Genomic DNA, 17,226 nt, shown 5'->3' with positions numbered 1-17,226 from the left:
AATACAGGCATGAAATCTTTAGTGACTTACTAAAATTACATCATGCAATGGAGATTAGTAAAACAATTGTGTCAAAGGCGTCGTCAATAACTGAGACATCTTCTCCGTCTGTAACAACATGACTATGGGCACAGGGTCAAAGCGAACAGTTTAGCACCATTACTTCGCCTATGAACTATCGAGACAAGAGTGTGAAAGCATTAGGGCAGATGGTTTCGCCGAGAGAGGGCACTTGTATGTGCCAGACACTCGCGCAAATTAAAATCCATGAATACATACAAAAGCGCATCAAAAATTATTAAAAGTTGTGTTAATTCAAACTTTCTGTCTTAATAAATAAAACATATCAGACCATTTAAAAACATTTATGTAAAATAGAAAATACAGAACCAATTTACCTGTGTCCTAGTGTCAAACAGATAAAGCTTGCTCTATGGAACATCTAACGAGACAGGGCACTAGTGCAATGAGCGAGAATCTCGAGTAACGTAGACGGTGAAGTACACACTGGCGAAAACAACCAAAATGTTGCAATAAAGCGAAACCATCTGTCGTTGTGAATAAAAACATACTAGTTAGTCGGCAGGTTTCTGAGTTTTTTTATACACTTTTCGTTTCTGGCGTGTAATTTTGTTTATTTGCCTTAAAATTATAATCTGATGTTGGTCTTTTTAGCAGCAAGCTTTAAAACTTATTTATTGCCTTGTCTGGCGTTTGATGCCTTCTGCTGTCTTCATGGCTACTCACCTGCAGTATTTTAATATTTGTTAGTTGTAAATTGCAGCGAGTTCATAAACATACTTAATTTATGGCCATTCTTGGCGTATAAGGCCTTCAGTTGTGTTAAAAAAAAAAAAAATTATCTGGCGTACATCCATTTTATGGTGATTTGCTAAATTGTAACGCCCTGAAAACGGTATTATTTTACACAGTTGTTCAGTCCTTCATTAACAACGAGTGTTTATTTGTTGTTAAGTCTGGAATTACTGGTTTAAAATAAATGTGTATAACTACAAAAGGCAACCAATAGTAACTGACTACGGCCCCGTCCACAATCGTAACCGAATTCTGCCTTCCCCTGACGACTATCAAGGTTTCAAGGTGGCAGCACAATGCACCTAATATGATAAACGTATGTTTTTTGGGGCTTGCCGGATGCTTTTGATCACAGAGTGTATTTCTTTATATACAAACACCTGTTCTTTCAAATGTATCATATGAAATTACGGACACTTGAAACTGCATGTTCCAAAGTGAAACAACCTCTTTAAATCCACTGAGTGTTTGCTTCTTGCCAACTTCTTCTAGTCGTTACTTCCCATTATAATAAAGGTTACTTTTGTAGGAAGTTTTAAACTTATGTTGCCTTCATATCTTTCATACTCTAAGCGTTAAAGAAGATTATGCCTTAAAATTCTAATTTGGTATTGGTATTTTTAGCAGCAAGCCTTAAAACCTCATTTATTGCCTTGTCTGGCGTCTGATGCCTTCTGCTGTCTTTATGGCTACTTACATGTAGTATTATAATATTTGTAAGCTGTAAATTGCAGCGAGTTCTTAAACATTCTTACTTTATGGCCATTCTTGGCGTATAAGGCCTTCAGCAGTGGTCACAGTGGCTTTTTTTTTTTTTTTTTTTTTTTTAAAGAAAAGGCTTAGTTGTCATATGTCCATTTTATGGTGATTTGCTCAATTGTAACGCCCTGAAAACACTATTCTTTTACACAGATTCCCTCACTGACAGGCCTATCAACATAAACGTAAAATACCGGAAACGACGAAGTGTAAGCCACGGCTGCGAATTTGTCTAGCACGGACATCACAACCTCAACGACCTTCCCCATTTTCTCGTTACTGCCCACAGCGCGTGCAGTAGGCGAGTGCGAGCGAGAGATCGATATTTATTATCGGAGTGAGGGAGCTGGCGGCGCGGACGACCGAGCGAGATAACTCGCGCGGCCCACGGCCGCCTGACGATTCCGAAATCAGAGACGTCACAGACTGCGTCCCTTCCGGCGCCCCTTTTCCTCCCCCCCCCCCCCCCCCCTTTCCACTCTCTACTGGATATCCGAAGGCCGCAAATAAAGAGCGGCTCGACGGCCGGACGCTGCAGGGAGTTCCCGATAGCGCATTATACCGGCGCGCGGCATTCGCCGCCAGTTTTATGGTAACTCGCCGGAAGCCTGCATTTCCTGGGGAAGTGGCGCCGGGCTTCGAATAATGACAGTAGGTTCTCGCCGAGCCAGCGAGGGGCGATAGCTGGGCCAGCAGCAGCTAACCAAAGGACTCTGGGCCACCAGGTGTAAACGAGAAGGCGACGCACCTCGCACCTGGAGATTATCACTACTGACAAAGAGTTACTCAAATTACATATGCAGCGCAGTACAGTGTGGTACAGTGTGCGTTTGTATGCAGTTTTGACAGGCCTGAGGTGTGATAAAAAATAGTCTGCTTTCGATACACACATAAACACTGCGAGCCATAACACACAGGATTATTCGTGAGTGTCTCCAGAGTTTCAAAAGACAATTACAAGTAAAGTATAAGGCATCGCTTCAAGTGTTTAACTCACTTTGCAGATGCCCAGTATCAGCACTGGTTGTCACACGACAGACGTCAAAATTTATTAGTGCAATTAAATGATGTCACTGACCGAAGTTGCCTGAGGAGTCATGACAGTAGCCCGTGTCGAAACCGTGTCACCCGTCTCCAGGTGCGAGCTATTTCGATGTAACAGTACTAAGCGGGCGACGTGTCTGTATGTCCTGGCATCCGTGCCCCTAGTCCAACACGGAGAGAAGCTCCGTACACAGACTTCTGAAACACTGGATATTGAATGACCTTACATACAGGGTGATTCAGCAGCCTTATGCAACCTGCAATTCCGTATCTGTCCATCAAAAACAACGCGGGAGATTTTCATTTCTGTAGCTCGCTATGAGCTAACTCTTCGACCTACAGGGAAAGATGAACCACCGGTTTTGTCGGAAATTTAATTTAGTTATATTTTATTCTTTTTTTTGACTAATAATCAACACTGGGGGCAAAAGACTTCCGGCATAAGAAGTCACCCTCATTCTACCAACGGCATTGTCAAAGAGGGCGGAGGAGCGGACAGAGGTTCAAACACTTTCTTGTCCTGGCGGTGGGAAACTGCCCCTAAAGGTGGGAGAATCAGCAATGATCAACGGCATGAGGATGCAGAAGGCAATGGAAACCGCTGCATTAAAGACACGTAACGTGTGTCCACAGGACATCTGGCCTGTAATTGAAGATCTCTCCATTGGCAAAAGATTCTGGAACAGTCCCCCATTCGGACCTCCGGGAGGGGACTGCCAAGGGGGAGGTTACCATGAGAAAAAGATCGAATAATAAACGATAATGTTCTACGAGTCGGGGAGTGGAATGTCAGAAGCTTGGACGTGGTAGGGGAACTAAAAAGTCTTAAAACGGAATGAAAAGGCTCAATATAGATTTAGTAGGGGTCAGTGAAATGCAGTGAAAGGAAGGATTTCTGGTCAGATGAGTATAGGGTAATATCAACAAAACGAGAAAATTGTATGAGGGGCGTAGGATTCGTTATGAATAGGAAGGTAGGGCAGAGAGTGTGTTCCTGTGAACAGTTCAGTGACGGGGTTGTTCTTACCTGAATCGACAGCAAACCAACACCGACAACGACAGTTCAGGTATACATGCCGCCGTCGCAAGCTGAAGAGACAGAGAAAGATACAAGATGATAATGAAAGCGTAATACAGTATGTAAAGGGGGACGAAAATTTAATAGACATGGGGGACTGGAAAGCAGTTGTAGGGGAAGGAGTAGAAGAAAAGGTTACAGGAGAATATGTTCTTGGGACAAGGAATGAGAGGGAAGAAAGACTGAGTTCTGTAACAAGTTTCAGCTGGTAACAGCGACTACTCTATTCAAGAATCACAAGAGGAGGAGGTATACTTTGAAAAGGCCGATTGATACGGGAAGATTTCAGTTATATAACATCATGGTCAGACAGAGATTCCGAAATCACATACGGATTGTAAGATGTACCCAGGAGCAAATGCAGACTCATATCACAATGTAGTAGTGATGAAGAGTAGGCTGAAGTTTAAGACATTAGTCTGGAAGAAACAACACGCAAAGAAGTGTGATGCAAAAGTACTAAGGAATGACGAGTTCTCTAAGGCTATAGATACGGCAATAAGGAATAGTTCAGTAGGCAGTACAGTTGAAAAGGAACGGACATCTCTAAAAAGGGCCGTAACAGAAGATGGGAAGGAAAACGTAGCTACAAAGAAGGTTGTAAGGTGTCAGGCAAATCCAACACCTTCCATGAAAACCCTGACATGATAAGCAAATCCAGTAGTATGTCAAATAGCTCCGAATAAATCGTGACGTTAAATTAACCAAAGTAATAGGAGTAACGAGTGAGCAAATGGAATACAACAGACTAGCACAAGAATGCCTGAATGCATGTCATACCTTCCCACTGTGAGACAGTTCCAAGGGGAGAAACGAGAACAGAAGCCGAGAGCAGAACCGTGTTAAGCTGGAAGGCCCTACGATAAGGGATGGACGGACATCCACGTCGCTAGCTAACCACTAGGGCCACATCACCCGCAAGTTTTAGCGTGAGACTCTTTCGCGTCTCTGTTACGTTGCACACTTTAAAAACATTGCCCCACCATGAAAAGTATAACATTTCTCATTGGATAGACAGAATTTTTGTAGGCGGAGCTTAAGGTTAACATTGAGACTCTGATTGGTCAGATGAAAACACAGCCAGATAGTTTTTTTAAACCAACTTCGGTAAATGGTGGTAAGGAGAAGTTCGGGGAAGTTAGTTCGTTCCGAGTCGGCGAGGTGAGCGGAGCTGCTCCGGCCGCTGCCCCTGACGAACACCAACAAGGTAATGAACGTACGCGATGCCGCATAACAGCGCATAAAGCTTCACTCAGAACTGCAGAAGTCTCATCTGTTACACCCCCTTTTTGCGTAATACTAGTGTCGATCATTAATTAAAACTCATGGTGTTCACATTTGCCACTTGAAGTAAAAATCTCAAACGCGATGATTTTTCTGTTATATAGTTATTGAGAAGCTACACCAGCCACTGTAATTTACGACAAGTTAGATAAGTAATTAAACATAATTGAGGGTCACTGTAGACCATTTTGATAGTTTTCTCTTTTGTGAAGCTTAATTTAAACCTAGATTGTAGACGTGATATGGCATAGGTCATCCTTCGATCCATTGTAGAACTTGGAAACCCATTCAGGGAATATTCGTTCACATTTTTGTTGAACGCAGTTGGTTTTTACCATCCTGTATTAAAACACTTCCTTTTATCAATAGTGCAATTTATAAACAATGTTTTGTGAGTAGAATAAAATTTCCAGTGGTAAACGTAACTGCTTTTTCGACGTTATTTCAGCAGCTAACTAAAAATAGGGAAACCTTGAACACCTTCCACTAAATTTAGTTAGTATTAAGATTCTTTTACAGGGAGTGCAGTGGAGCTGACGCTGAAATAATTAAGTATTTGGTTATATCATCGGTAGTCTCACTGAACTCTTCTGAATTCTACATGTCATGTGTGGTCTGGCGTGTCCTTACCAACAACAGGTCCCAGGTTCAAACTATTCAACACCCTAAAAAACACGCTCAAAGCGTCGTTGCGCGAAAGTGGTAGGGAGACGCGATATCGAACAAACAGACACCACCATGAATATTAGAAGGTAACTATGAAGAAGCCATAGATAACAGAAGAAATTCTTCAATGAATCTATAGAAGGAGGAAGTACAAAAAAGTAAATTTTCCCTGAAACTTAGGAATACAGAAATACTTGTCGCTGAGGAATGAAATAAATAGGAAGTGCAGGGAAACTATGTCGAAATGGCTGTAGGAAAAAGGACAGACTCAGCATACAGGAAAGTCAAAACAGCCTTCGGTGACATTAAAAGCAAGGGTGATAACATTAAGAGTGCTACGGGAATTCCACTGTTAAATGCAGAGGAGAGAGCGGATAGGTGGAAAGAATACATTGAAAGCCTCTATGAGGGGAAGATTGTCAAGATAGAAGAAGAAAGAGGAGTCTATTTAGAAGAGATAGGGGATCCAGTATTAGACTTTAAAAGAGCTTTGGAGGACTAAATATCAAATAAGGCAGAAGGGATAATTTATAAAATCATTGGGGGAAGTGGCAGCAAAACGACTATTCACATTGGTGTGTAGAATGTATGAGTCCGTCTAGATACCATCTGCCTTTCGGAAAAGCATCATCCACACAATTCCGAAGACAGCAAGAGCCTACAAGCGCGAGAATTATCGCGCAATCAGCTTAACAGCTCATGCAACCAAGTTGCTTACAAGAATAATATACAGAAGAATGGAAGGGAAAATTGAGAATGCGCTAGGTGACGATCAGTTTGGCTTTAAGATAGGTAAAGGCACGAGAGAGACAATTCTGACGTTGCAGTTAATAATGTAAGAAAGACTAAAGAAAAATCAAGACACGTTCATAGAATTTGTCGACCTGTAAAAAGCGTTCGACAATGTAAAATGGTGTAAGAAGTACGAAATTTAGAAAAAGTATGAGCAGCCCATAGGCAGAGACGGGTCATATACACTATGTGATAAGTATCGGGGCCCCTGGCTGAAAATGACTTAGAAGTTCGTCGCGCCCTCCATCGGTAATTTTGGAATTCAATATGGTGTTGGGCCACACTTATCCGTGATGACGGTTTCCACTCTGATAGGCCTACCTTCAATTAGGTGCTGCAAGGTTTCTTGGGGAATAACAGCCCATTCTTCACGGAGCGTTGCACTGAGGAGAGGTATCGATGTCGCTCGGTGAGGCCTGGCACGAAGTCGGCGTTCCAAAACACCCCAAAGGTTTTCTATAGGATTCGGGTCAGTACCGTGTGCAGGCCAGTCCGCCACAGGTGTGGAAATCTCGCGCACAGATGGATGCCACAAGTGCCACCCAATCACGTCCGATGTCCGTGAGTACTGCGGAGGGTCCCTTTCTGCGCTCTCACGATGTGTAATGACTACAGAGTTCGCTGATATGGAGTACTTGACAATAGGTGGCACAATGCACTTAATATGAAACACGTATGTTTTTGAGGGTGTGGGGATACTTTTGTCACATAGTGTCCCAAATCGGGACTTAAGTGACCAGACCACGGGTTTCCAGACATCTAGTGTCCAACCAACATCGTCACGAACCGAGGAGATGCGCTGCAGACGATGCCGTGCTGATAGCAAAGGCATTCACATCGGTTGTCTGCTGCCACAGTCCATCAACGTCGAATTTCGCCGCACTGTCCTAACGAATAAGTCAGACACTGATTCATTCCACGGAGTGTTGCTCGTCTGTTAGTATGGACAATTATACGCACATGCCGGTGCTCTCTGTCATTACGTAAAGACCACTGGCCACTGCATTGTCTGTGGTGAGGGGTAATGCCTTAAATTTGGTGTTTTCAGCACACTCCTGAGACTGCGGATCTCGGCATACTGAAAACCCTAACGATTTACGAAACGGAATGCCACATGCTTCTAGATCTAAATACCGTTCCGGGTTCAAAGTATGTTAATTACCGTCGTGTGGCCTTAACCACATGGGATACCTTTTCAAATGAATCAACTAAGTACAAATGGCAGCGCTGCCAAAGTACTGCTCTTTCGTAACTTGAGTGTGCGGTACTACCGCCATCTGTATATGTGGATCTTGCTGTCCCATAACTTTTTGTGAACCTCATTGTAGATGGTGCAGCAAAGCCCCAAACGATTCCAGAAACTCTCAAGGCTGTTATGTCAGTACTTTTTGATTATTTCCGATTAAATCTCAAATCATCATCAGGTCAATGTAAAATTAAATTTTCATATTGCGTGTGGAGGCGGTTAACTGAAAGCAAGGCCTTCCTTTCTCTCTCATTTGCAATCTTATGACTTTCCTACGAAAAATTTTGAGACACCCTGCTAAACCCGCAGGACAGGATAGATAGTTTAAATTGCGGAAAGGGGCCAAAATAAGCGGCTGTCAGTTACATTCGAACATACAACATTATTTATTTGACCAAACATTACAAAATCCAAGAAAATTAAAAAAATACACAGCATTAATTTTAGGAAATTAATAACCGGCTGAATACGCCAATCTCAAGCCTTAGGGGCAAGACCACTTTAATTTAAAATTGGCTGAAAGCCTATAACTTAAAACTCAAACCAAGGTCAGAAATTTAAAACGCAGAAGGCAATATCTTGAATCAAATCTTTCAATTATGCTGAAGGAACAGACAATTTTACGCATTAAGGGCATAACAACCTTAATTTAAAAATCGGCTAGAAACCATACAAATACAAACAACAAGAACAAATAATAAAAGACAGTACACCCAATGCCGCTCAGAAGTTTCCGAGGGCCAGCCTGGAATTCAAACACTAACGCTCACTTCGGTGAGACAGGCAGTCAGCCCAACCATTCTCGAACCGACGACAACCCAACCGACAGACAGTCAACAGACCTATCGACAAGATAACCTCTGCTCCACCCGACCAGCACACAACACAGAGTTCAATGGAACAACGTTGAATGTACTGGCGCCCACAACCAAGTATACGTTGAGCTGTCAAACTACACACCGTGCTGGAAACCGACAATGCGATGAGGGAAATACACTGACCGAATTTACGTCAACGGAATGTTAACGGCCACAATGCGGAAGATTCTGACGCTGCACTTCAATTCAAAATAACCAAGTACAGTTAAACTCCACTGGAGGGTGGCTAAAACTTGCCAACTTGAAAACACACGTTGTTGCTCGCGGGAACGTCCCAACAGCCGAAAACGAAATCCAAACGAAACAATGTGAACAGTCGTGACTTGCTTGTAGATTAAGTCAAAACTCAACTTTCTTGTCCAGGATCGGTGACGCATGGACCTCGTAGCAATGGGAACAGCACCACACACTCCGACTAATCGTAGACGCCGCCAGCGTCCCTGGTCAAACTACGCGCCGTGGAGATTTCCTCGCTGCTCCACGCCAAATGACCAACTGGTCGCACACAGCACAGCTGGAAACTATAAGTGCCAGGTCAAAGATAGTACAAGGTGCTAATATCGATACACACCTTTTCTGCCACTCGCGGAGAGAGAGGATAACAGCATAATCGCAATAACCGCGGAAGATTAAACACAAAATAGCAATTAATGTTTAATCAAACGCATTACATGAGCCAGCCATATCTCACATTTCATAAATTTTTATTTTATTTGTCCCATATAAATTGTATAGTTTCGTATCGTCTCACCTGACTTGGGTGTTTGAATACCATAACAATAAAATACGTTACCCACGAACCTGTTACGGTGTTGTAACAGACAGAGAGGTGCTACTCCGACGTAGGGCGTCCCCATGTGGTGGATAGGGGGTCCTCATCGGCTTGCCAACCGACTTGAGCGAAATATAGTAGCTCTCGCGGACCAAACACAAACCCTCTGGATTAACACTCTAGTCGGATCTCGAGCAATGTTCGGAAAGCTCCACCACTCCAAACATACAAATTTTATTGATTATGAGTGGAAAAGAAAACAAATTACCCCAAGAGTAAAATCTCTCGGCCTCAGATCGCAAGCAGGCATTTCGGATTCTGGGGAGCTTGCACTTTCTGCTCTTGTTATATCGAAAGAACCTGAAAAACTAAAATTCAAGAAGAAATATAATATAGGAACAGTAAACATTACCTCACTGATCAGAACAGGAAAACGTCAAGAACTGACTCAAGCACTTGAAGACCATGATAACCAAATTCTGGCACTAAAAGAAAGTCGCTATACTGATGAAAATTCTTTTGAAAGGGGCAATTACAGAATTTGTAAAGGAAAACCAGCAGAATATATCTTTGGAAAATGCCCTCTAGTAGGTACAGCTTTTATTGTTAGAAGAAATATAACGGACTCCGTAACTAGCTTAAGCTCTACGTCCAACAGGCGCTTAATATTAACGATCAAAAGTAAAAACAAAATGTATACGCTTGTAAATGCTCATGCTCCTACAAATATTGGCAATAAAAAAATCAAAACAAAGTACGTACTTGGTGGGAAGAACTAGAAGACACGATTCAGAAGATTCCAAAGGAAAATTTCATCATTCTGCTCGGGGATTTTAATGCACAGCTCGGCAAGGGGAAGAAATACGAAAACATAATTGGAGAAGACCCGGAGCATAAGTGGACAAACAACAATGAAGTCAGACTTGCGGAACTCTGCCATATCTTCAACCTCAAAATTATGACTACAGACTTCGAAAAACATCCCAATAATATGAAGATTTGGAAAGCACCAAACCAGCTCCTTGGAGAGTTCACAAATTGACCACATAGCCATTTCTAGAAGATAATTTAAGACAATTCAATATATTAAGGTACAAACAGGAGCCAAAATAGATATTGATCGCTGTCTTGTAATGTCTAAAATTAAATTCATTCAAAATTCAGTAAGAAATGATAATAAACCTACGAGAAACCATTTTTAAACCAGGACTATTGAGGCAGGTTCTGGAAATAATTTCAGATCAAAATTGCAAGGTAAGACATGAGCCGAAATGAAGTCTCAAATAATGAAAACTGCAGAAGAATCTCTTCCAACAAAAACTAACCAGAAGAATATCTGGTGGAATGAAAAGTGCAATGACGCTCTGGAAAACAGACAAAATTTATATCGAATCCGACACAAAACAACATGGAAAGGTTCAGAGAAGGTAGAAAAATAGCCTCCTACAAAATCAGAAACCAAAAGAGACGGTATGATAGACTATCTCTTCAACAAATACAGGTGTATTTCACTCAAACCAAATCCAGAGACTATTGTCAGTGTTTCAAAAGATACTTGAAAGTAACGAACCACCCAGTTTAAATTTTCGTTACAAATCAGTGAAAATAGGTACAAATGACCTAGAAAACTACAACATTTTAGCATACAATTTCGAAGACCTTCTCAACTATAAAGCGCCTCCAGAGAAACCGGAATTCAAAACTCCAGAAGAAATTCCCGCAGAACCACATCCACCAACTCCATTTAGAGTCCCGTAAGCTATAAAATCGCCCAAGACCAACCAATCTTCAGGTGAAGATGGAATTACATCTGAACTTTTGAAACTAGGCGAGGAAAAATTAGCACTACACCTCGGTACAATTATTAAGAAAATTTGGGGAACCGGGAAGATCTCAGAAGATTAGAGGACGGCACTTATACATCCACTTCACAAAAAGGGTCACAGATCAGAAGTGAACTATTACAGGGGGATTTCCCGTCTATCCGTTCCATACAAGGTCCTTTACAAGATATTACTAAATAGTATTGAACCAGTTCTCGATGCACAGACAGGAGAATACCAAGGTCGAGTTAGAAAAGGGAGGAGCCGTTCGGAGAAAATTATTAAATGTGAAAACGTAATTAGAACACATGCTGGTCAACCACATGTTACGACGTGTACTGAGTTTATAAAAGTGTACGACTCCATAGACAGAGAAAGCCTCATTAGAACTCTGAAGGAATTTGGAATTGACAGAGAAACTAGAGAGATAGTAAAGCAAACACTGACAGATACCTAGTCCGAAGTCAGATTTCGAAGCAAGACTTCTAAACCTTTTGAAATTCAAACGGGTCGAGACAAGGGGATACTCTCTCCCCAGTTCTATTCAACATCACTTTGGAAAAGATTATGGGGGGAGACATTGGAGGAACACGCACAACAAAAAGTAAAGGGAATTTCTTTTGGAGGATCAGTTAAAGGCCTTACGACACATGCACTAGCTTTTGCAGATGATACTGCTCTCCTACTGCTCTCCTATCATCAAATATAGTAGATGCAATTAAACAAATAGAAATCTTAGCATAGCATGCAGCTAAATTTGGTTTACAGATATCACAAGAAAAAACTAAATTCATGTCTAACAAATATAAGGAAATCAAAGAATTGCACACAATTATTGGATGTATCGAAAGGGTCAAACACTTTAAATATTTGGGCGAAACAATAACGGATACTGGCACAGAAAAGAAAGCTGTCAAACTTCGAGTACCTAAACTTAGGAGGGCACACATTTTAACACAGAAGCTGTACAACAAAAAATGCCTATCCCGTAATGTAAAGTTATTACCCTACAGTACAGTGACGAGAACAGAAGTTCAGTATGCAGCAGAAACACTCTCCTTCAAGAACAAAGAGCTAATAGATGAGCTCGAGAAGAAGCGAAGAGTAATTCTGAGTAAGATTCTTGGTGGACACAAAAAATTTATGAAAAATGGGTGAAGATGAACATTGAGAAGATCTACCAATTTATTAAACCAGTCACAACAGAAATGATAAAGAGAAGGCTGATGTTCTTTGGCCATCTGGTGAGAATGGATGATCGCAGATTAACGAAGAAAATCTTGAATATATTTCGATAGAGGAGAACACCCAACTCCTGGTTGCAAGGAATAACGAAAGACCTGAGTGAACTTGGACTTATAGAAATGGACGCAATGAATAGGGACATGTACAGAAAGGCAATAACTAAATTCAAGTTTTCTCAGGAGGCTCCAAAGCCGAAGACCAACAGGGAACTAACAGCTGAACATCTGGAAAAAATGGTAGCAGGCAGAAGAACAGCCCGAGAGAAGAGAAAGAAAAAAGTAAACATGAAATAGAGTTTGTAACGCTGTCCTTAGTTGGTCAATTCGTGTGAATACATAAATAATAAACAAAATACGTTGCTGATGCTCTGTTCATAAATTTCTGGAAACATAAAACTCTTTTATATTGATAACGCACATAAGACACAAAGTAACTTTTTAGGTTAAACTGCAAATTCCTCCACTTTTACCGCTTCTCCTCTTAGGGGAACAGCTTAAAATTACTGGACCTTGCACAGAATTGGCTTTTATGAAAATAAAATGCTACTTTTAGTGCATTCATGCAATACAAGGTGTGTTTCGCTCACATGGATAGGATCGAATATTTTGCCTTCATTACTTTCTTTCTTTTGACATGTTTATTGGGAGCAGATATTTAACCAGTTTTAATTACTGTTGCAGTATTACCTCTTTACTGCTAGATAAGGTACCAGTCACGCTAATTAACCGAGATTATTGTGGTAGTCGAATCTTCGTCTTCGCCTTTTCCAGTTTCTCTACGTCGTCGGCGTTGTTATATGGGTTGTGGCAACGTTAGTGGCAGCTGGTGATCTTATGCCCTACCTGGCGCCATTGCTCTCCCAGCCCACCTCCCCTCCACACCCGAGACGGCATATGTATGCTCCATTGGTCTGCGTACAGAGTAAATGTCTTGTTCAAGCTAGAGAAAGTTTTCCAATTACGTACTGTGTATCTGAGGCGAGACGTGGGAACCAGACTAGTCTTCACCTAGATGGATGAGGGACCCCTCCTAAAAACCACACGAAGATTGGCTGGCTCACCGCCTCTCATTGTTACTCACAATGTGGATGCGGGGGTGGTTTGCCTTCTCCAAGACTGGTATCGGAACATTGACGCGTTCAGCTAAACAGGCCGGTCTACTCTGGCAATCGAATAATTAATAAATTATTTTAAAAACAACAGTACCCGCACTCTTACTTCATAAATGACCCATTACACAGACTTAAATGCGTAATATGAAGACCGTATCTGTAAACTATGGTGAACGGCCCCTCGTGGGAAACATTAATTACATGCAAAACTGTAAGTAAGTGACATACTTCAGTCCTATGAGCTGGACGTTCCACGATAATCCGAATGATAGCAGCTCTGTCTCAAGTATCAGATTATAGCTAGTGACGACGTTGCCATGATGTATGCATGTAAACAGTGGTATATGCCACAAACTTGGCTGTTTGCAGTCGTGACGTTTGCAGTGGTCGTTCCAAGAAAATGCTTTCCAGAAACGAGTTGTACGAACTGGAGGATGATTTGGATACATTTGACTCCGATAAAGATCCTGAATATGTTCCTGGACGAAAATGCGCATCAGGAGGTGTTACTAATAAGGTAAATGTGCATGTTTCCATAGGCAAGTTAACAATATTAAGTGGCATAGTTTACAATAGTTCATGTCCATTTACGTGACAGTGCTGTGGCAGGCATGTTAAGCCTTATGACGTGCTATAATGAGGTGCCTGAATTGGTATTTTACAGAGCATTATCTACAGCTAATCCATACCTTGAAAACCGTGCAGGCAAACGTCAATTTATATTACTTGAATCCACACAAATTACTACTGCATTTATACATCCTATAAGGCCTATGATGCGAGTTAATTTCTATCTGGCGTATGTGTGAGGGCATCAACGCATTAACAAGTACATAGTGCAAAATACCGATGAATGCGTTTTATTTTTGTGCATCAAATTATTCTGAGATGTGTGGAGTATGTTAAGCCGGTAGTCGTGAGTTCTTCTAGGTTCACAGGAACCTCCCAGAAATCTATCATGCAGAAGGTACACCAGGTACTGACATACAAGAAGATAAAGTTGCTGCAAGTGATCAACGGAGCAGATAGAAGGGACAGAAGAAGGTAAAACGTGGAGATATCCAATAACAAGCGAAGAAAAAGAGAAATGGAGTAAAGTAATATAAAAAATACATGGGAAAGGGGGGGATGGGGAGAGGTTTGTATGAAAACAAGAGTCTCCACGTGAATATTAAAAAAGTATTTCGAGCGAGTAAACCAGGAAGGCAAGGAACGAACATTCAGGAATTACTAGCAGCTGAATTGGTATGATAAGCAAAATGCATGCCTACAATGTTGTTTAGGGCTAGGAATGACTATCTGTAAATGTACCATTTACGTTTGTGTTTCTGGGAGGTTTTGCAGTACTGTTTCGTTAAATCGGGCACTAAGTAAAAAGTAGTTAGCCAATCGTAACTGATGTTAAACGAACTCACTTTGCAAGTGATCAGTGTTAGACACCTACTGACGAAATTTGTATGAATGGAATTGTGGGTACGATTTACCATTTTAAAAATACGTCGTTACTGTAGAATATAACCGAACACAATGAGTATCATGATAAATAAAAGTCACGTTAGATGTATGTGCGATACATTTTTATGTGAATTTATTGAGACTTTCGCGTTTAATATCTCTAAACAATCGAAATACCCTTACAATTGTTTACAGTCGAGGCCTTCATATGCCGTTCTTACAAGGGAACTTCCCGATCGCACGCCCTTCAGATTTAGTTATAAGTTGGCACAGTGGATAGGGCTTGAGAAACTGAACACAGATCAATCGAGAAAACAGGAAGAAGTTGTGTGGAACTATGTAAAAAAATTAGCAAAATATACAAACTGAGTAGTCCATGCGCATGATAGGCAACATCGAGGAGAGTGCAAGTTCAGGAGCGCCGTGGTCCCTGGTTAGAGTGAGCAGCTGCGGAATGAAGGGTCCTTGGTTCAAGTTTTCCCTCGAGTGAAAAAGTTTAATTTTTTATTTTCAGACAATTATTATCTGTCCGTCCGCCCGTCCGATGCGAACACTGTTTTGGGAGTGATTATCACATACACAAGAAAACATAAATTGGGCAAGTTAGAATAATCTTTTTATCCATTCGCCAAGAGTACAAGTTAGATGGGTCGACAACATAATCCTGTCACGTGACGCACATGCCATCACCAGTGTCGTATAGAATATATCAGACGTGTTTTCCTGTGGAGGAATCGGTTGACCTATGACCTTGCGATCAAATGATTTCGGTTCCCATTGGAGAGGCGCGTCCTTTTGTCTACTAATCGCACGGGTTTGCGGTGCGGTCGCAAAACACACACACTAAATTTATTACAGTGAACAGAGACATCAATGAAAGAACGGACAGATCGTAACTTTGCGGAAATAAAGCAAGTAAAGTTTTCACTCGAGGAAAGAGTTGAACCAAGGACCTCTTATTCCGCAACTGCTCACGCTAACCACGGGGCCACAGCACTTCTGACCTGGTACTGACCTTGATGTTGTCTATCTTAGGCATGGACTACTCAGTTTGTATAATTTGCTTATTTTTTTCATAGTTCCACACAACTTCTTCCTGTTTTCTCGATAGATGTGTGTTCAGTTTTTTAAGGTCTATCTACTGTTCAACGTATAACTAAATCTGAGGGGGGTGCGAAGGGGAAGTTCCCTTGTTAGTGTGATCGAACTTATAGCAACAATTCGTAAAAAGGTGAGATTTGCAATAGGGAATAGAAAAGACACGAACAGTCTGCCGTAAATCCACTGTTGAAAGAACGAAGTCCTCCAAACAAAAGTAAAAGTACGCACTACCTCGCAAACCTCCCTTTCCCACCTACAGAATAAAAGATAAAAAGAAGCGGGTAATACATCACGTATTCACAGGCCGCCCGACGCGTTCGGGAGAGGCGCAGCGAGAGACCGAGCTTTGTCCTTTTTGTGTACCGTACCGGCCGCAGTTGGGCCTCTTCAAACGCGCTGCCGCGACCTCAGAATTAGATGGGGCCACGCGGCGGCCGGTGTGTGTGAGCCCGCGAGATTCTCTGGAGCCCGCCGGATTCGCGCGCGGTAGGGAGATGAGCTAATCGCGGTAAGTGCACATAAATTCTGCGGCGTGCGCGCCCCGCCGACGTAGCGAGGCCGGCCGCTGGGAGCAGCAACACTGTGCAACAAATGACTACACGCCCAGGCGCTCCGGTACCGAGCAGCGAGCTACGACCGCCCAGCATAATAGTCCATGTAATAGTCCACGCGATTACAGGAAGCTAAATGTACAAAATTCAACACCATATGACAACAGCATACAGGGTGGTCCATTGATCGTGACGGGGCCAAATATCTCACGAAATAAGCGTCAAACGAAAACACTACAAAGGACGAAACTTGTCTAGTATGAAGGGGGAAACCAAATGGCGCTATGGTTGAACCACCAGATGGCTCTGCCATATGTCAAATGCATACCAACTGCGTTTTTTTTAAACATGAATCCCCCTTTTTTTTATTACATATTCGTGTAGTTCGTAAAGAAATATGAATGTCTGATTTGGACAACTTTTTTCGCTTTATGATAGGTGGCGCTGTTATAGTCACAGACTTATGGCTCACAATTTTAGACGAACAGTTAGTAACAGGTAGGTTTTTTTAAATTAAAATACAGAACGTAGGCAATTTTGAACATTTTATTTCGGTTGTTCAAATGTGACACATGTACCTTTGTGAACTTATCATTTCTGAGAAC

The sequence above is a fragment of the Schistocerca gregaria genome, chromosome 2 (genome assembly GCF_023897955.1).
Source record: "Schistocerca gregaria isolate iqSchGreg1 chromosome 2, iqSchGreg1.2, whole genome shotgun sequence".
In the NCBI taxonomy this organism is placed as follows: Eukaryota; Metazoa; Arthropoda; class Insecta; order Orthoptera; family Acrididae; genus Schistocerca; species Schistocerca gregaria.
The sequence above is the reverse complement of the archived record's forward strand: the minus strand, read 5'-3'. Positions refer to the sequence as shown.